Here is a 21,112-nt window from a genome sequence, read left to right on the forward strand (position 1 = left end):
GACAGAGCAAGACTCCATCTCAAAAAAAAAAAAAAAAAAAAAAAGAAAGAAACTTCTTCACATTACATGAAAAGATTTTCCTTATGAACCTTAAGACATTAGGGAAACATCATTACTTTAGTTTTAAAATTTTACTATTTTTATTACCATTAGTTTATTATTATCAAATATGGTTGGGAACATTAATAATTATTCCCCAAAGTAACTTTTTAAAGTGTATGAATGGGCTGAGCGCGGTGGTTCACGCCGTAATCCCAGTACTTCGGGAGGCTGAGGCGGGAGGACCACCCGAGGTCAGGAGGTCAAGACCAGCCTGGCCAACATGGTGAAACCCCATCTCTACTAAAAACACAAAAATTAGCTGGGCATGGTGGTGGGCACCTGTAATCCCAGCTACTCGGGAGGCTAAGACAGGAGAATCGCTTGAGCCCGGGAGGCGGAGGCTGCATGCAGTGAGCCAAGATCGTGCCACTGCACTCCAGCCTGGGTGATAGGGTGAGACCCTGTCTCAAAAACAAATAAAATAAAACCCTTTTTTTTGAGACAGGTATCAGTCTGTCACCAAGACCCAAGACTGAAGTACAATGGTGCAATCATAGCTCACTGCAGCCTTAACCTTTTGGGCTCAAGTGATCCTAATGCCTACTATTCAGTGAGTAGCTGGGATTACAGGTGTGTACCACCACACTCGGCTAATTTTTAAAATTTTTTGTAGAGATGAGGTTTCACTGTATTGCCCAGGCTGATCTTGAACTCCTGGGCTCAAGCGGTCCTTTCACCTTGGCTTCTCAAAGTACTGGGATTACAGGCATGAGCCACTGTACCTGGTCTATACAGTATCTCTCTGTCACTGAGGCTGGAGTACAGTGCTTAGATCATAGCTCTCTGCAGCCTCAAACTCCTGGGCTCAAATGTCCTCCTGCCTCAGCCTCCCAAAGCACTGGGATTACAGGCATGAGACACCACTCTTGGCAGTAACATACTTAATCTGCTTTTATTTATTTTTAAATTGGCATTTTATTTATATAATTAAAATTCAAAATTTACAAAAGAGATATATAGTGGGAAGATTTTAAATTATGTCTCCCTGCCAGAGTCTTCCTCCTTAAAGACACCTATTACTATCAGTTTCTTGTTTATCCTTCCTATGTATATTTACGCAAATACAAGCAAATGACTGTAGTGTGTGGATGTGTAAACATGCGTGTATTCTTACTCTTTCCCCCTTTTTAATGCAAATTGCAGCATACTATATACATTGTTGTATATCTTGCTTTTTCCCCTCATTAGGACCTCTAAACCATAAAATGCTTTGGCTTTATTGTTTAAGGTTACATAATATTTAGTTACATAGATAAGTGGGTTCCCTATACCCAGCAGGATTGGTTTCATCTGTTGCTAGAAATGCAAATTCTTGGGTCCTACCCTAGGCCTTCTGAATAAGTAACTCTGGAAATGGAGCAATATGTATTTTAACAAGACCTTCCAAGTAATTCTGATGTATGGTCAAGTCTGAGAATTCTATGATATATATGTACCAAAATATAGGGTATACATGCCCCATAATTTATTTCATCATTCACACACTGATTGTTTCCAATCTTTTGTACTGAATAACCTCATATGCAACTCATTTTTAACCACAGGAATGTGTCTGTAGCATAAATTACTAGAAAAGGAACTGCTATGTTTAAGGTTATGGGCATTTCTTTTTTTTTTGAGATGGAGTCTCACTCTGTCCCCCTGGCTAGAGTGCAGTGGCGTGATCTTGGCTCACTGCAAACTCTGCCTCCTGGGATCATGCCATTCTCCTGCCTCAGCCTCCTGAGTAGCTGGGACTACAGGCGCCCGCCACCGTGCCCGGCTAATTTTTTGTATTTTTAGTAGAGACGGGGTTTCACTGTGGTCTCGATCTCCTGACCTTGTGATCCGCCCGCCTCAGCCTCCCAAAGTGCTGGGATTAGAGGCGTGAGACACCACGCCCAGCCGGTTATGGGCATTTCTAAATTTAATTGATATTGCCAAACTGCCCTCGAGATGCTGCACCAATTTATATTCCCATCAGCAATGTATGAAAGTGCCTGTTTCCAGCCAGGACAGGTAGTTCACGTTTGTGATCCCAACACTTTGGGAGGGCAAGGCAGGAGGATCACTTCAGCCCAGAAATTTGAGACCTGCCTGGGCAACATAGGAAGACCTCATTTCTACAAAATATCAAAAAATTAGGCAGATGTAGTGGCACAAGCCTGCGGTACCACCCACTCAGGAGGCTGAGTTGCATCATTTGAGCTCAGGAGGTAAAGACTGAGGCTGCAGTGAGCCGAGGTCAACCCACTACACTCCAGCCTGAGAAAAAAGAATGCCTGTTTAGCCAAAACAATCTTGAAAAAGAACAAAGCTGGAATATTCACACTTTCCAATTTCAAAACCTACTACAGAGCTGCAGTAATCAAGACTGATGGTACTGGCATAAAGGACAGACATACAGATCAATGGGACAGACCTGAGAATCCAAAAATAAACATTCAAACATTCACATTTACAGTGAACTGGTGGTTTTTTGTTGTTGTTGTTGTTTTGGTTTTTGAGATGGGGCCTCGCTCTGTTGTCCAGGCTGGAGTGCAGTGCCGCGATCTCAGCTCACTGCAACCTCTGCCTCCCAGGTTCAAGCAATTCTCCTGCCTCAGCCTCCCAAGCAGCTGGGACGACAGATGTCCACCACCATGCCTGGCTAATTTTTGTATTTTTAGTAGAGACGGGGTTTCACCATATTGACCAGGCTGGTCTCAAACTCCTGACTTTGTGATCCACCCTCCTCAGCTCCTCAAAGTGCTGGGATTACAGGCATGAGCCACTGCGCCCAGCCGAATAAAGCCATCTTTTTAAAAACAAAAGAGCACGTGTTTCCCTAACATACTCAACAATACAGCTATACTCAAATTTTTTAATCTTTCCCAAGGTGACAGGCAAAACAGCATCTTGGAGTAATTTTAATTTGCATTTCTCTTACTGTTAGTGAAGATGAGCAACTTTTCATAAGTGTCATTTATAGTTCCTGTTCTGTAAACTCTCTGTATGTATTATAAATTTTTTTCTTCCTTTTCTTTTATTGGGTCTTCGTCTTATTAAATTGTAGGGCCCTTCAAATATTAGCAAAATTAGTCCTTTGAGGTATGAATTGCAAATATCTTCTCAGGTTATTCTCTGTTTATGGTGACATTTACTACCTAGAGTTTTTAACTTTAATATAATCAAATTTATAAATGTTTTGTTTTTTGTTTTTTGAGACTGAGTTTCACTCTTGTTGCCTAGGCTGGAGTGTGGTGGCACAATCTCGGCTCACTGTAACCTCCGCCTCCTGGGTCCGTGATTCTTATGCCTCACCCTCCCAAGTAGCTGGGACTACAGGCACAAGCCACCATGCCTGGCTAATTTTGTATTTTTAGTAGAGACGGGGTTTCACTATGTTGGCCAGGCTGGTCGTAAACTCCTGACCTCAAGTGATCCACCCACCTTGGCCTCCCAAAGTGCTGGAATTGCAGGCATGAGCCACCCCACCCAGCCTCTAATTACTGTTATGTCTCTAACTATTGTTTTTTGTGTGTTTGTTCTATGTTGATAATCTTACTTATTTAGATTACTTTCCTTTAAGCAAAGAAAACTTCTTCATAATCTACTTTTTCTCTCCATAGATTTGCCTGTTCTGGACATTTCATATAAATGAAATCATACAATATGTGGTCCTTTATGATTGTCTTCACAGTATAATGTTTTTATTGTTTTCTTATACGATATCAGTAGCTGTTGTTTTTATTGAATTGTATGGCTATACCACATTTCTACCAAATTCCTTATTGGCTCCAAAACATTAAGATTTCCTAAAAACTTACCTAAAAAGATCAAAAATGGTCAGGTAAGTATAGGCAGTTAAAGCTGCAAAACAACCAAAAAAATGATTAAAATATTACTGACCCCTCTAAAAAAATACAGCAAGTCACCCAAATTATTTCTACCAGGGGTATCCATCACCAAAAAACCTTTTGAGTCACTGGCCAACCTGATATATTGCCAGTTATCTAGTAAATTTGATCGATATATGTAGCCAAAGTTGGTTGGTAGAAAAGCTTACCTCCCAACCTGATTTCTCCATTAGGAAAAATGAAGCAATGAATGTTAAAAAGCCCTGTGACCATTTTTCTGCCTGCTTCTGTAATCTCAGCACTATTTCAAATGTATTGTTTGAATAACAGAACAAAAGAACAATGCATTAAAAAACACAAAAAGTTAAGATACAAGAAAAAATTACAGAACTCCCTTTTTAAGGAAAAGCCAATAAACCTAAAAATCTAACTTATAAATTGTATAAACTAAAGTTTTAATCTATTACATTAAAAACAAATCTCCAGCTGGGCGCGGTGGCTCACACCTCTAATCCCAGCACTTTGGGACGCCGAGGAGGGCAGATCATGAGGTCAGGAGATCGAAACCATCCTGGCCAACATGGTGAAACCCCATCTGTACTAAAACTACAAAAATTAGCTGGGCCTGGTGGTGTGTGCCTGTAATCCCAGCTACCTGGGAGGCTGAGGCAGGAGAATCGCTTGAACCAGGGAGTCAGAGGATGCAGTGAGCTAAGATTACAGCACTGCATTCCAGCCTGGCAACAGAGTGAGACTCCGTCTCAAAAAAAAACCCCAAAAAACAAAAAAAAAAACAAAAACAAATCTCCAAATAGATTTAATGATTTTTTTTTTTTTAGTAACAGCTTATTTAAAATGAAAATGGCCAGGCATTGTGGCTTACGCCTGTAATCCCAGCACTTTGGGAGGCCGAGGTGGGTAGATCGTTTGAGCTCAGGAGTTTAAGACCAGCCTGGGCAACATGGTGAGACCCCATTTCTACTTTAAAATATATTTTAAAAGGAAAAAATCTTAAAAAAAAAAAAATACAACGCTAACAAATGAACAAAGTTTTATAGTTTACAAGGAAGTTTTAAATATATTCCCTTATTTAAATCATTTGAGTTAAATACATTTCAGAATATATTCTATATAAGATATACCTTTATTTCCAATGAGGAAAAACAAAAGTGAAAATAACAACTCCATAAAAATACAAAGGTGACATACCTATACTATTAGTAGAACTGCACCACATAAGCAGGAAGCCAGTACATATCAAGTTTATTACACCAAAGAGCAGTATCTTCCAGGACTGTGAAAATAAAAATCACTCTTATATGTACACAAGTGATAAATTTCACAGGGTCTGCTCAAGTTGCTATAATTTATACTCTGATATTCAAAGGAATAAATGTAACTTCCTTCAAAAAGTCTGTGTCACACTTTCCACATCTACCAAAAGTGTCATCAGCTAAGTTATAGTATACAAATTTAAAGGAATAATTCCAGAAGGAGAGTTGTTCAAGAGAAAATAAATTCTGACATTGAAATGCTCAAATAGTTGAGAAAAATATATACACATATGCATTTTGTCTCCATAGGTACATATTATAGAGACAATGATGAAGCAAATGGGGTAAAAGGTAAGCAACCGGTGAATCTGAATAAAGGGCATAATGATGTTCCTAAAAGTTACTAATCTTGTCCAGGTGCAATGGCTCACGCCTGTAATCCCAGCACTTAGGGAGGCCGAGACGGGTGAAGGTCAGAATCCCATCTCTACTGAAATAAAAAAATCAGCCAGGCATGGTGGCAGGTGCCTGCAATCCCAGCTACTTGGGAGGCTGAGACAGGAGAATCGCTTGAACCCGGGAAACGGAGGTTGCAGTAAGACGAGATTATGCCACTGCACTCCAGTCTGGGCGACAGAGCGAGACTGTCTCAAAAAAAAAAAAAAAAAAGTACTGACTTTGGCTGTTCAACATCAATCAAGTAAGATGAGAAATAAGGAAAGATCTTGATTTTCACAACACAGAGGTTTTTGGTTACCTTGTAAAAGCTGTTTACGTAAATTAGTGGGGACCAGTGCCAAACTGATACATGTTTAATAGAGATGGGGAGAAGAGAAGGTGAATATAGTGTACTGATAATTCTTTCAAGGAGGTTTGCTACAAAAGGAAGCTGAGAAATGAAGCAGCCCTGAGAGTGGAACTTATAACATGTAATTACGATGCAAGAAAGAAGAGAATGATGCAAGAAAAACAATGATGCAAGAAACAGAACAATTATATGGACATCATCTTTCGGCAGGTAACAAGTGAAAGAACTGGCTTTATAGAGGATAACTGAAAGCTTGTCCAGAGAAATAGGAGGGAAGGCAGAGTGATGGCTGATGTGCTAATGACAGGATGTAGAAGTTTTCTTCTGATTACTTCTTTTCCCTTGGTGAAACAGGAAGCAAGATCATTGGGTTAGGGTGAGGATGAAGATGGTATTAGAAGCTTGAGGATAGAAATGAAAGAACATGGTATGAAATAGCCATCTAGGAAATTGGAAAATTGAATGAACGAAGGAAATACAGAATAAAAGAAATACAGGCAGCACTAATGGTCTGTCTGATCATGAATTCAAAGTGAGACCAGTTGCATGGTTTTGTTTCTCTCAGGTTACCTTCAGTTGCTTAGATGCAAGTACAGAGTAGAAAGAAAGTGAACTTGGCTGGGCGCAGTGGCTCACGCCTGTAATCCTAGCACCTTGGGAGGCCGAGGCGGGCGGATCATGAGGTCAGGAGATCGAAACCATCCTGGCCAACATGGTGAAACCCCATCTCTACTAAAACTACAAAAATTAGCTCGGCCTGGTGGTACGTGCCTGTAATCCCAGCTACTTGGGAGGCTGAGGCAGGAGAATCGCTTGAACCCGGGAGGCGGAGGTTGCAGTGAGCTGAGATCATGCCACTGCACTCCAGCCTGGGCAGCAGAGCAAGACTCCATCTAAGAACAGAACAGAACAGAACAGAAAAGAAAAGAAAAGAAAGTGAACTTAATAAAGATTGGGGACTTTCCAGGAATTAAGACACAGGGAAGGGGAGCACAAAAGAGTTGAGAGCATGTAAAAGAAAATGATACTAGCTGGGAGTGGTGGTGTACACCTGCAATCCCAGCTACTCAGGAGGCTGAGGCAGGAGGATCCCTTGAGCCCAGGAGTTCAAGACCAGCCTGGATAATATAGCAAGATTCCATCTCAGAAAAAAAGAACAAAAAGGAGGGAAATGATAATGATGGAGCATAGAATCTAAGCTGGATAAGGAAGCAAATGAAGATAAGGGAGTTGAAAAATAGTGAAAATATGGCAGAGTTTCAATTGGACTGCCCACTGGTACTGTTTATTATTGTTTCATTGAAGCTGGCTTTACTTAAAAGTCATCGAATATTTACTGGATGCTTATATTGTACTTCTATAAAAAGGTGAGCAAAATAGAGATAGTCAGTTCCCTAAGAGAATTTATCATTTAGACAACAATGAGAAGCATGAAACACAGTAACTAGAAGGTTTACATTGGCGGCCTAAAAGGATGGCAATTACATCTTTTTATTTACAGTCTCAAAACATGACATATTTTTATTGCCCTACATTAAAAATGAGAAAACATGGGCCAGGCGTGGTGGCTCAGGCCTGTAATCCCAGCAATTTGGGAGGTTGAGGTGGGCGGATCACCCGAGGTCAGGAGTTCGAGATCAGCCTGACCAACATGGAGAAACCCCATCTCTACTAAAAATACAAAAAAATAGCCGAGCGTGGTGGCCCATACCTGTAATCTCAGCTACTCGGGAGGCTGAGGCAGGAGAATTGCTTGAGGCAGGAGAATTGCTTGAACCCAGGAGGTGGAGGTTGCACTGAGCTGAGATGGAGCCTGGGTGACAGAGTGAGACTCCATCTCAAAAAAAAAAAAAAAAAAAGCTGGTCTGGTGGCTCATGCCTGTAATCCCAGCACTTTGGGAGGCCGAGGCAGGTGGATCACTTGAGGTCAGGAGTTCGAGACCAGCCTGGCCAACACGGTGAAACCCCGTCTCTACTAAAAATACAAAAATTAGCCGGGCGTGGTGGTGGGCACCTGTAGTCCCAGCTACTCAGGAGACTGAGGTGGGAGAATGGCGCGAATCCAGGAGGCGGAGCTTGCAGTGAGCTGAGATTGTGCTACTGCACTCCAGCCTGGGCGACAGAGTGAGATTCCGTCTCAAAAAAAAAAAAAGTTATAAATGTAAAAAACTTTCAAATCCAATGCAAGCATGATTTTCCTACATAGCATCTAGAGAGCAATTAAGTGGTTATAAGGAGGGATAATTCATTTCTTCAAAGCTTAGGCATCATTAGGTGCACTATGCTGAGACTCAGGAAAAGCAGGAAAAAAGGCCAAGCACTAGATATTTGGCATAAGAAAAACAACAGCAGAGTGTTGATAATTGTTGCTGCCACGTGACAGGTACAAGGGGGCTCCTATTATGGTCTCTCTACTTCCGTGTATGTATAAAAATTTTCATAATAGAAAGGTGAAAAAAGTAAAAATAAAGCACCAGAAAAATGTTACCATTTTTATATCCAAATAAAGACCAATCCAGTTTTAAAAGAATATGCTATTTTCACTTTAGATGTTAATATTAATATTTTTTTCTTGGCTGGCCATAGTGGCTCATGCCTGTAATTCCACCACTCTGGGTGGCTGAGTAAGGAGGATCACTTGAGCCCGTGAGTTCAAGACCAGCCTAGGCAACATACTGAGAACATGTCTCTACAAAAAATTGAAAAGAAAAAAATTAGCCAGGCATGGTGGTACACGTCTGTAGTCCCAGCTACTCAGGACGCCAAGGTGGGAGGATTGCGTGAGCCCAGGAAGTCAAAGCTGTAGTGAGCCAGGATCATACCTTACTCCAGCCTGGGCCACAGAGCGAGACCTCATCTCAAAATAAATAAATAAATATATAAATAAACAAACACACATATGTATAAATATTATACATGTGTATGTACATATGTATATATATTCTTAAGGAATTACGTGTGAGATATTTTGGTTCCAAAGATTTAAAAAATTCTCCTTAATACTGTTATTTTTGGACATCTTCTGTTTAACCCTAGCCAACTTTAAGTTTCAGGTTAAGAGAATCAACAATGTTTCTAAGAGGCAGAAGGCCACTTCTGATGCCATCCTGACAATGAAAATAAAACAAAAATCCTAATGCTCATATCACTCTTCCCAAAATTATATTGGCTCTCCATTGCTACCAGAATAAACTCCAAATTTTACAACCAGAATTTCCAGGTTTTCAATGACTTAGCCTGTTTCTTTCCAGTCTTACCTCTTTCTCCACATAGAAACCCTCAACTTCAGTTAAATGGTCTACTCTTTGTCTCATCACACCACTCTTGCGTGAAAAAGCCAGATCTGTCTAACTTAAGCTCTTATTCATATAATGAGAAACAAGTACTAGATTAAGAGTATTAAGAGTGGGGCACAAAGTACTTAGTTTCATGTTTCACTTCTTAAATGAAGTCTTCCTAGATCATTCCAAACTGTAGTGTTTTTTTATGCCACTTATTTTGCATTAATCAAAGTATAGCCTTCAACTTGTTGCGTTGCTTTATAATTTTTTAGTAACTTCACTAATGACAAGGGCTATTTTTCTTTATATTTTGTCTTTATATATTTATATTTTAATAGTATGTATTTATATTATTTATATTTTCTAAGAAAGCACTGTTTTCACATAGCATATTCTTAATAAACACAAAACCTTTTTCTCAATATTTTATTTTAAAATACTTATTTTAAAAAAATAAACCTTAAAAAAGTTTGCCTGCATGACTAATACTAATGTTTCAAGCATAAAGATATAGTGCCATAGGTTTTCAGTGCTTTATAAAACAGATGTTTTATTTGTATTTTTCTTTGTATTTTCTAAGAAAGTACTGCTTTCACACAGCATGTTCTTAATAAACACAAAACCTTTTCTCAATATCCTTTAAAATCAACCTGCATGACTAATACTAATGTTTCAAGCATAAGGATACAGTGCCATAAGTTTTCAGTGTCTTATAAAACAGATGTTTATTGACAACTTCCTCTGGGCCAGGCACTATACAAAGCTCCGGGAATACCAGAGTGAAACACATAGGTCCTGCTCTCAATGAGCTTATAGTCTAGAAAGTGACAAAGACAAATAAATACACAATTTTAACACAGTCTGTAAGGATTACAGATGTTAACAGTAAAAAGCACAAGAGATTCAAGTTTTACTTTATTAAATTAGGGCTGTGAGTTAATGAAGGTGTATAACCTGAAAGACCTCTGAATTTTAAGTCTCTTGTCCCTTTACCTTCAAATCCCTTCAAATCATCAGTATTATAGGCAAGTTTCTATTGTATGTATTCGTTTTGTGCAGCTTTATGTAACAAAACTGGTGTGTGTGTGTATGTATAAAAGCACAAGGTACCACCACAGCACAAAGGAGAAGCAACTAACAGTATACTGGAACATGGGGGAAAGGCTCATGAAAAATAGTTAAGGATATATAAGGGTTATTCTGATAAGGACAGCCGGTAGAGGACAGGGAACAATTCAGGCAGATGGAAGAACATATGCAAAGTTGGTACAAAGGCTCAATTCATATAGCATGATTTGCAAGCTATTCACTGTGGATGAAATACGGATGTTATATATGTGTATGCATTAAAAAAAAAAAAAAAAAAAAGAGGCTGTGGCCAGGCACGGTGGCTCACTACTGTAATTCCAGCACTTTGGGAGGCAGAGGCAGGAGGACCACCTGAGGTCAGGAGTTCGAGACCAACCTGATCAACAAGGAGAAACCCCATCTCTACTAAAAATACAAAATCAGCCAGGCGTGGTGGTGTATTCCTGTAATCCCAGCTAATCGGGAAGGTGAGGCATGAGAATCACATGAACCCGGGAGGCGGAGGTTGTGGTGAGCCGAGATCGCGCCATTGCCCTCCAGCCTGGTCAACAAGAGCGAAACACCATCTCAAAAACAACAACAACAATAACAAAAGAGGCTGTAAAAGTAAGAAGCTTGATAATGAGTGGCTTCGCATGCCATGCTAAATAGGACTTTATCTTGAGTGCTACAAAAAAAAAAAAAAAAGAAAGAAAATTTGAGTAAAGGAGTGATGTGGTCAAATTTTAGAAATACAACTCTGGCTACAAGCTACACAATGGTGAATGTTTTGAAAAAGAGCATAACTGAAGGCTATTTGATCATTAGCCGAAAAGGGTAAACTTTTACCCATTTTCTGTGTGCAAAAGGATTACAGAAAATTTACATAACATAGTGTGAATAAGACATTTTCCCGACCATATCCACTGACGTAAAAAACTTACTACAGTGACAAAAGCTTAGGCACAGAAATGTGGTCTCTTTCATACGTAGGTTATCAATAAGTACTCCATGAATTTTTCTAATAAATGCATTTTCAAAAGGCACACACCAATCTGACACTTGAAATCCCAATCAACTGCTTATTTTTAAATAAAGTTCATAGCTATATATTTGAGCTCTAAAGGTAAACAATGACCAATTCTAACAAATTTGAGAGAAAACACCATATCCCAACAGCCATTACGTCTACTGGGTCTTCCACTAGTTTCTACAAACGCAGAAACAAAAGCAGCAATAAGACGTCCTACCAACACCTTGACTTTCTGTGGTTACTCCGCTTATGAAAGTTGCTGCCGTAATCAGGCTACTTAATATTTAGTAAAACCAAATTGCAGAGAGAGGCGTCTGCCTTAAAACCCTATTAATAACCTTCTTTACTTCGGCTGGCGTTATCGCCACTCCTCTAAGAATCACTATTAGAGTTGTTGCTGTGGGCTTCTTTTCAGATCTTTTGTTGGTGGTCTAGTTGTTGACGCTGGCAAAGACTTTTATTACATTAAAGAAATCTAGGCAGAGGGAAGTCAGAAACTCGCCAGGAGCTGAAAGCTCGGCCTGCAGCGGGGCCTGGATCGTGTGCGCCTGCGGTACAGGTGAGGGACCAAAGGGGACCAGAACTCGGAGGAGAACATTTTGGGAGACAGCCGCTCCAGCCAAGGGGCCCGACTTCAACTTCAATGACCCCTCCTCCGGGTGGCTGAGGGATTTCAAGGCCGCTTAGGGACCAGATAAGATAAACCGAATCAGCTACAGCCGAAACCCTCACCCCAACAGCCAACTCACCATGATAAAGAGCGGCACAGCTCCCGCCGGAAGCCTTTCTGAGTGCTCGAGTTTTCCCAGAACGGAAGGGGTGGGGCACCAGTGGGCGATTGGCTGTGAGGAAGGCGTGGGAGGAAGTGCGTGCTCTGGCCTCCGGGTTTCGCCCCCTTCCCGGCTGCCCCTGGACTCCGGTAGGTTGCTAGAGCGGCTCCCTCCGAGCTCTCGGAGGGATTGGTCTGGACTTGAAGCGTTGAGTCCAAGGGCAAGGCAAAGAGCAACCAGGAGTTTTTCGTTATGTTAGAAAAATTTCATTGAGTGCTGAAACGCTTTTACCTGTGTTGTATGATTTAACCTTATGAAAATAGACAGTATTCCAGTTTTACAAGTGAGGAACGAAGAAACTTGCCTCCGCCGGGCGTAGTGGCTAACTCCCGTAATCCCAGCAATTTCGGCAGCAAGGCAGGAGGATCACTTGAGGTCAAGAGTTCGAGACCAGCCTGGCCAACATGGTGAAACCGCGGCCCTACTAAAACTGCAAAAATTAGCCGGGCGTGGTGGCGCGCGCCTGTCATCCCAGCTACTCGGGAGGCTGAGGCAGAAGAATCGCTTGAACCCAGGAGGCGGAGGTTGCAGTGAGCCGAGATCGCGCCACTACACTGCAGCCTGGGCGACTGCGCGAGATTCCGGTCTCACAAAAAAGAAACTTGTCTTGAGTCATACATACAGTTTGCTGTAGTAGCAGAATTTTAACTCGGACCGACTAATGGTCTACTTAACAAAATGCTATTTGGATTCTCTATAAAATTAATAATATAGAAGTGTTAATAATAGAAAACTTGGAAAATATTAAATTCATTCGGTAAAGATTGAATATGTAGCACGTGTGTTTGTCAGGTACTGGTCTCGTGGAAATTATATTCTGGTAGAGGAGACAGAAAACAAGTAGGGATAAAGAAATTTTTAAAAAATATTCATAAGTAGTGTCATGTAGAAAACTGAGTACAGGTTGAGTATCCCTTATCCCAAATGCTTGGGACCAGAACTGTTTCAGATTTTGGCTCTTGGGGATGGGGCGAGGGGGGACAAATTTCTAAACTTGAAATTCATTTATGTTTCGTGTACACCTTGTACACATAGCCTCAGGGTAATTTTATGCAATTTTAAAAATCGTGTGTATCAAAATTTTGACTACAACTTTTCAGATGCAGTCAGGCGTGGACTTTTCCACTGTGGCATCATGTTGACGATCACAAAGTTTTGATTTTGGAGCATTTGAATTTCAGATGGTTGGGTTAGTGATGCTGAACATGTAATGCTATGTAGAACAACTGGGCGGGTGTTGTGTTCACACCTGTAATCCCAGCACTTTGGGAGGCCAAGCGGGAAGATCCCTTGAGGCCAGAAGTTGGAGATCACCCTGGGCAATATAGGAAGGTCCTGTCTCTACAAAAGCAATCTAAAAAGAAAGAAAAACAAAAAGCAACTGGGTGGCCACTTTAGGGTGGTGGTCAGAGAAAACTTAGCTCTAAGGAGATGAAGTTTAATTTCTGAATGGCAGAAGTCTTTTTGTGAAGATTTTCCCAGGCAGAATGAACAGCTAGTGCAAAAACTAAGTCAAATTGAGTAGGGTATTTTAAGATCTTAAGGAGGTCTGGAGTTTTGTGCTTGAGAGGAAGAAATGAAGAGAAGATCTAAGTGCTAGACAGGGGCCAGATCAAGCAGGAATTTCTAAATTAATGGTAAAGTGCTTTCTCCCCCTTCCCGCCCTAACCCCCCCCCCGCCAAGTGAGACAAGAAGGCAGAGAACAGTTTTAACAAGGAGTGATTTTTTACATTTTTTAAAAGGTTACTGTGGACTGGGCATAGTAGCTCATGCCTGTAATCCTAGCACTTTGGGAGACCAAGACAGGAGGATCACTTGAGCTCAGGAGTTTGAGACCAGCCTGGGCACCATACTGAGACCTTGTCTCAAATTTTAAAAAATAAAATCTTGCCGGGCGCGGTGGCTCACACCTGTAATCCCAGCACTTTGGGAGGCTGAGGCGGGCGAATCACAAGGTCAGGAGTTCGAGACCAGCCTGGCCAACATGGTGAAACCCTGTCTGTACTAAAAATACAACAAATTAGCTGGGCGTAGTGGCAGGTGCCTGTAATCCCAGCTACTCAGAAGGCTGAGGCAGGGGAATTGCTTGAACCTGGGAGGTGGAGGTTGCAGTGACCTGAGATCATGCCCCTGCACTCCAGCCCGGGCAACAGTGCAAGACTTCGTCTCAAAAAAATTAAGAAATAAAAAATAGATAAAATCTTATGTATTATTGTCTATCTACAGTCTGTTCTCCACACTGCAGCCACAGTAGTCTTTTTTAGTAGAGGTGAGGTCTTGCTATATTGCCCAGGCTGGTCTGGAACTCCTGGGCTCAAGTGATCCTCCTGCCTCAGCCTCCCAAAGTGCTAGCATTACAAGCATGAGCCAACACCCCTGGCCTATACCTAGGATTTAATGAGCACTTAATATGTAGTAGGCAGTATTCTAAGAGTTTGAGGCCAGGCACAGTGGCTCATACCTGTAATCCCAGCACTTTGGGAGGCTGAGGCAGGCAGATCACTTGAGGTCAAGAGTTTGAAATCAGCCTGGCCAACATGGCAAAACCCTGTCTCTACTAAAAATACAAAGCTTAGCCAGGTGTGGTGGCGGGCACCTGTAATCTCAGCTACTCGGGAGGCTGAGGCAGGAGAATTGCTTGAGGCAGGAGAATTGCTTGAACCCAGGAGGTGGAGGTTGCACTGAGCTGAGATGGAGCCTGGGTGACAGAGTGAGACTCCATCTCAAAAAAAAAAAAAAAAAAGCTGGTGTGGTGGCTCATGCCTGTAATCCCAGCACTTTGGGAGGCCAAGGTAGGTGGATCACAAGGTCAGGTTTTTGAGACCATCCTGGCCAACATAGTGAAACCCCATCTCTATTGAAAATACAAAAAATTAGCCAGGGGTGGTGGCAGGAGCCCATAATCCCAGCTACTCAGGAGGCTGAGGCAGGAGAATCGCTTGAACCTGGGAGGCAGAGGTTGCAGTGGGCCGAGATCATGCCATTGCACTCCAGCCCAGGCGACAGTGCAAGACTCTGTCTCAAAAAAAAAAAAAAAAAACCGCGATTATGTGATAGCTCATTTAATCCTCATAACAGCCTTTGATATAGGTACTACTGTTATCCCCTGCTTGGCAAAACCACACACCTAGTCAGTGACAGATTATAGACATGTGCCACCACACCCAGCTAATTTTTATATTTTTAGTAGAGCCAGGGTTTCACCATGTTGACTAGGCTGGTCTCAAATGCCTGACCTCAAGTAATCTACCTGCCTTGGCCTCCCAAAGTGCTGGGATTACAGGCATGAGCCACTGCACCCGGCCTAGAGAGGTACTTTTAAGCCATATAATTATCACATTCCTCATTATGCTTGTAATTTGTTTATGTACGTATTCATATATTCACATGAGCTCATGGTTTATTTCATCTGATGGATTATATATAATTACTATTACTTATTTTGATGCTCAGATTCGTCCAGTGGGAAACCTTTTAATCTGTGTGTCATTTCAGTGATTCATCCTCATCATTCTTTGGGCACTTTCTTCTCTCTGGCACAAGAAGTTCCAAGCTCGTGTATTTTCTCCGCCCCAGCCCTGAATTTAGCCATTTTATCAGTCTTGGTTCCTTTAGTTGATGTTATGGACTGAATGTTCGTGTCCCTCAAATTAATATGTTGAAACCTTCACCAGCAACGTGATGGTCTTTGGCGATTCGGCCTTTGGGAAGTACCTAGGGTTAGATGAGATAATGAGGATGGGACCGTCATGATGGGATTAGTGCCCTTATGAAAAGGGACACCAGAGAGCTTGTGCTCTCTGCCATACGAGGACACGGCGAGAAGGTGGCCATCTGCAAGCCAGGAAGAAAGCCCTCACCAGAAACCAAACTGGCTGGTACTTTAATCTTGGACTTCCAAGCTTCTAGAACTGTGAGGATAAATTTATGTTATTTAAGCTGCCCAGTCTTTGGTATTTTGTAATGCGGCCCAAGCAGACTAAGACAGTGAAGAATTTGGAACGCAAGATATGGGTACTTTATGTGCTCATTACTATTGGAATGTAACTGCTCCAAGGCCACTTTGGTGGACAGACTAGGGAACGCACATATCTGGACACATACACATGTGTATATTTATATACTTATGTCTATATTTCCTCTATTTTTATTTGAGACAGGATCTCACTCGCCCAGGCTGGAGTGCAGTGGCACGATCTCAGCCCACTGCAACCTCCGCCTCCCAGGTTCAAGTGATTCTCGTGCCTCAGCCTCCCAAGTAGCTGGGACTACAGGTGCGTACCACCACACCTGGCTAATTTTTGTATTTTTAGTAGAGATGGGTTTTTGCAGTGTTGGCCAGGCTGGTCTCAAACTCCTGATCTCAAGCGATCTGCTCGCCTCAGCCTCCCGAAGTGCTGGGATTATATGCGTGAGCCACTGTGCCCAATCGATATTTCATCTATTTTTATAGATTTTAAACCATGAATTCACTCTTAAACCCAACTCAAGCTGAACTCCAAGTTTCATTCTAATTTTCTCCCTTTGTGTATTTGTAATTACCTTCTCTGATGGTGAGAAACCTGGCTTCCACTGTGGTTAGTGTATTCACTTGATTCAATCAAGTCTTTGGTATGCAACCAATCTACCATCTCTGCTCAGACACCCTTACCCCATATGGACACTCCTTTCTGTGCTTGAGCTTATTCCTCATTCCAGGTTGCCCCTATCCACCATGTGAATAACTGCCTCAATCTGTCCCTGACACCTCATACCTAGCTGTCCATCATTGTACACACTGTCTTCACCCTATTAGGTCTCTGACACCCAAATTTGGGCTTCCATAGGTCCCCTCTACCCAATGTAAGCACTTTGATCTGAACCATTGTGCAAATGTGTGCCTAAGACTGCTATCCCTAGAAAGGCCTGCTGGCAAGGTTGACCCTTGCCAGGCATCTGGGAACTTGAATTTGAGGAAAGATTCCTTCTATTCGTAACAAGCTTACTATGCCTAACAGTGAGGCCTGATACTTTCACATGCTGTCACTTGTTGCTGGAGTGACGTCCTGTGTGACTTCACCAGGAGAGAACCCTTAGAAGCTGGTGCTTGGTTTCCTCTGGACTTCACTTAGTTCCCTTTTTTTCCTTTTGCTGAATTTGCTTCATATCCTTTTGCTCTAATAAATCATTGTTGGGAATAAGGCTATATGCTGAGTCCTGTGAGTGCTCCTAATGCATCATCAAACTTGCACATAGTCTCGAGGCCTTAACCACCTAATGACTTTAAAACAATAGTTCCGGCAGGGTGCGCTGGCTCTGCCTGCCTGTAATCCCAGCACTTTGGGAGGCCGAGGCAGGAGGATCACTTGAGCCCAGGAGTTTGAGACTACAGGGAGGTATGATTGCATCACTGCTGTCCAGCCTGGGGCAAAGGAGACTCTGTCTCTAAAAAAAAAAAAACCCCAACTCCTTGAAAAAAAAAAATATCCACAACAGCTCAGGAAGGAGGAAGGTAAGCAATTTAGTGACATTACTTAATTTCAGCTCTACCATCCCACTGTTTTATCTTACAGTTCTTTGCTCTGTTTTTCTTTCCTTGATTTCATTTGACCAATCACATAATTCTTAGTAATTCTTAGCCATTTCATCTTCTCTAATGGCTTTTTAGATCTACTGCAGTAGATCACCCCAGTGATGGGGTGAGAGATTATGAAATGCATTCTTATCACAGTCTACCTTACATTAATGCTATCTCACCTTGTGTACAATGTAGTAATATTATTTCAATATAATTACATTTATTGTCCTCTCTGGCCCTTCATGCTATTTCTGTCCCATATTTTACTTATATTATAAACATATATTATAAACACTGCAATACTATTTTTGTTTGCTTTAAGCAGCAATATTTAGAAAAATAAAAAAGAAAAATGTAAATATGTCTTTTACCAACATATTTATCACTTAAAAATTCTTAATTCCATCCTGGAGATTACAGGTTCCCATTGAGAAATCCATTTACTGGTATGTCCATCCAAGGAAAATTTTAATTTCAGATACTTCATTTTTCACTTCAGATTTGTATTTTCCTTCAGCCCGAAGAATTTCTTAAAGCATTCCATATAAAGTCAGTCTGCCAGCAACAAATTCTGTTTTCATCTGGAAAAGATTTTGTCTTAAGTTTTTCAAGAGATAGGGACTCACTCTGTCCCCCAGGCTGGAGTGCAGTAGCACGATCACAGCCCATGCCCAGCTAATTTTATTTTTTGATGGGGTTCTCACTAGGTTGCCCAGGCTGGTCACTCATGGCCTCAAGGGATTCTCCTACCTCAGCCTCCTAAAGTGTTGGGATTAGAGGGTTAAGCCACTGAGCCTGGCCATTGCATTAACATCTTGAAGGATATTTTAACTGGATAGAGTTTTAAGTTAATCTTTGTTGTTTAATCTTTGCACCTTAAAGATGTCATTCCATCATTTTATGAATTTCATCATTTCTGATGAGGTTAGCCATCACTTGTTTATCTGAGTGTAATGCTATTCCTTCCCACTCCCCACCTTGGTTGCTTTTAAGATTTTTTTTTTTTTTTTGGCAATGTGATGTACCCAGATGTAGTCTTTGTTGCATTTATTCTGCTTGGGGGTTCAGTGAACTTCTTAGATCTGTACATTGATGTCTTTCAACACTTTGGGGAAAATTTCAGGCATTATTGCTTCAAAGATTTCTCTTGCCCCATTCTCTTTCTTTCCTTCTCTACTTCAAATTGCAGGAACTGATAATATTCCAAAGGTCTCAAACCTCTGCTATTTTTTTTTCTTTCTCTCTGTGCTTTGGTTTGATACCTACTTGCTTGTCTTTTTCAGTCTTTCCTGTGTTGTGCCTAGTTTACTGTTAAGTCCGTCCATTTAAATTTTTAACTTCAGATACTATATTTTTCATTACAAGACTTTCCAGTGGGTTATTTTTTATTATTTTCTAATTATTATTATTATTTTTTATTTATTTTTAGACGGCTGCCCAGGCTGGAGTGCAGTGGCATGATCTCGGCTCACTGCAAGCTCCGCCTCCCGAGCTCACACCATTCTCCTGCCTCAGTCTCCCAAGTAGCTGGGACTACAGGTGCCCACCACCATGCCAGGCTAATTTTTTGTATTTTTAGTAGAGACAGGGTTTCACCGTGTTAGCCAGGATGGTCTCGATCTCCTGACCTCATGATCCACCCGTCTCAACCTCCCAAAGTGCTGGGATTACAGGCGTGAGCCACTGCGCCTGGCCAATTTTTATTGTTTTTTGAGATGGAGTTTTGCTCTTCTTGCCCAGGCTGGAGTGCAATGGCATGATCTTGGCTCACTGCAAGCTCTACCTCCCGGGTTCAAGCAATTCTCCCACTTCAGCCTCCCAAATAGCTGGGATTACGGGCATGTAACACCCATGCTCGGCTAATTTTGTATTTTTAGTAGAGACGGGGTTTCACCATTATTGGTCAGGATGGTCTCGATGTCCTGACCTTAGGTGATCTGCCTGCCTTGGCCTCCCAAAGTGCTGGGATTACAGGCGTGAGCCATGGCGCCCAGCCTCCATTGAGTTTTTAATTCCTATTTTTCTGCTGAAACTCCCAATCTATTCACCCATTTTCTCTTTTCCTGTAAATTCTTTTAACATATTTTAACACTATTTTAAAATCATTCTCATAGAGGTCACTTGTGCATCTGCTTCTATATATTATTCTCTGTTGAGTATGGTATGGACCACTTTTTTTTTTTTTCCATCAGGGAAGGTGAGTCAAAAGGATCACATACTTTTTCCTTGCATGCTTAGTAATTGTTTATTATGTACTGAGCTTTGGGTATATGCTGTGATGACTCTGAATTGTTTTCTTCTCAAGAATGCTGTGTTTTGTTCTGGTTTTAAATTACTGATGGATAACCTTAATGCTGTAAGATTTGATTTTAAGCTTCATTACAGTAAGTTTCTTTCCATTTTGGCCTTAGTGCTAAAGCACAGCCTTTAGTTCTGGGATGCTGTCATTCTTCCTTAAGGCATGGCATTTTGGGGGTTCAATGGGAAACACCAAGTATTTACTCAGTCCTTCTTAGTGGAATTTGAATTTCAAACTCTCTGTCCTTGGGCAGCTGCAATTCTGCTGAGTTCTTTAGACTTTAACATGCTTTCTGCTGGGTTCCTTTAAATAATCACACTGCACAAGCACAATTTTGGAGTCCACCAAGGATTTGAAAGGAATATGTAGGCAGATTTCAGGGCTTACTTTCCGAGGCACTCTCCTTCCCAAAATTTCTCTTCTAATTTTCAGGTGTTCTAGAAGTCCCAAATGACTCCTCAGCCCATCAAGACTGCCACATTCTACTTGAATTCTATACCCGTGAACTGCGCAAACTGGAAATTGCCCTATGGGTAAAAGCTGGTTAAGGTGAATCTCTTGTTTACTTTTTATTTTTTGAGACAGGGTCTCTGTAACCTGGGCTGGAGTGCAGTGGTGTGATCTTGGCTCACTGCAACCTCCTCCTCCCAGGCTCAAGCAATCTTCTAACCTCAGTCTCTTGAGTAACTGGGACTACAAGTGTGGGCCACGAAACCTGGCTAATTTTTAGTTGTGTTTTTTTTTTTTTTTTTTTTTTGGCAGAAACGGCGTCTCCCTATATTCCCCAGGTGGGTCTTAATTCCTGGGCGTAAGCGATTCTCTCATATTGGCCTCCCAAACAGGCATGAGCCACCGCACCCAGCCTGAATCTCTTCCAATATAGGACTTTCTACCTTGTTTTGATTGCTCTGCAGAGCCGCCCAATCATTGCTTTCTTTTTTTTTTTTTTCTCGCTCTGTCGCCCAGGCTGTAGCGCAGTGGCCGAATCTCAGCTCACTGCAAGCTCCGCCTCCCGGGTTTACGCCATTCTCCTGCCTCCGC

General features: G+C 41.6%; 1 protein-coding gene across 1 annotated transcript in view; it reads right to left on the bottom strand.

Annotated features, from left to right (window-relative positions):
- The window catches only part of SLC30A6 (solute carrier family 30 (zinc transporter), member 6), a 66,222-nt gene extending 54,060 nt beyond the window's left edge, over positions 1 to 12,162 (bottom strand). Inside the window, exon 1 of the mRNA XM_011936001.1 lies at positions 12,134 to 12,162. The gene's annotated coding sequence lies outside the window, so the exon portion shown is untranslated. The remainder of the gene's footprint in view (positions 1 to 12,133) is intronic.
- Between the last annotated feature and the right edge of the window lie 8,950 nt (positions 12,163 to 21,112).

The sequence above is a fragment of the Colobus angolensis genome, unplaced genomic scaffold (genome assembly GCF_000951035.1).
Source record: "Colobus angolensis palliatus isolate OR3802 unplaced genomic scaffold, Cang.pa_1.0 Scaffold15, whole genome shotgun sequence".
Taxonomy (NCBI): Eukaryota; Metazoa; Chordata; class Mammalia; order Primates; family Cercopithecidae; genus Colobus; species Colobus angolensis.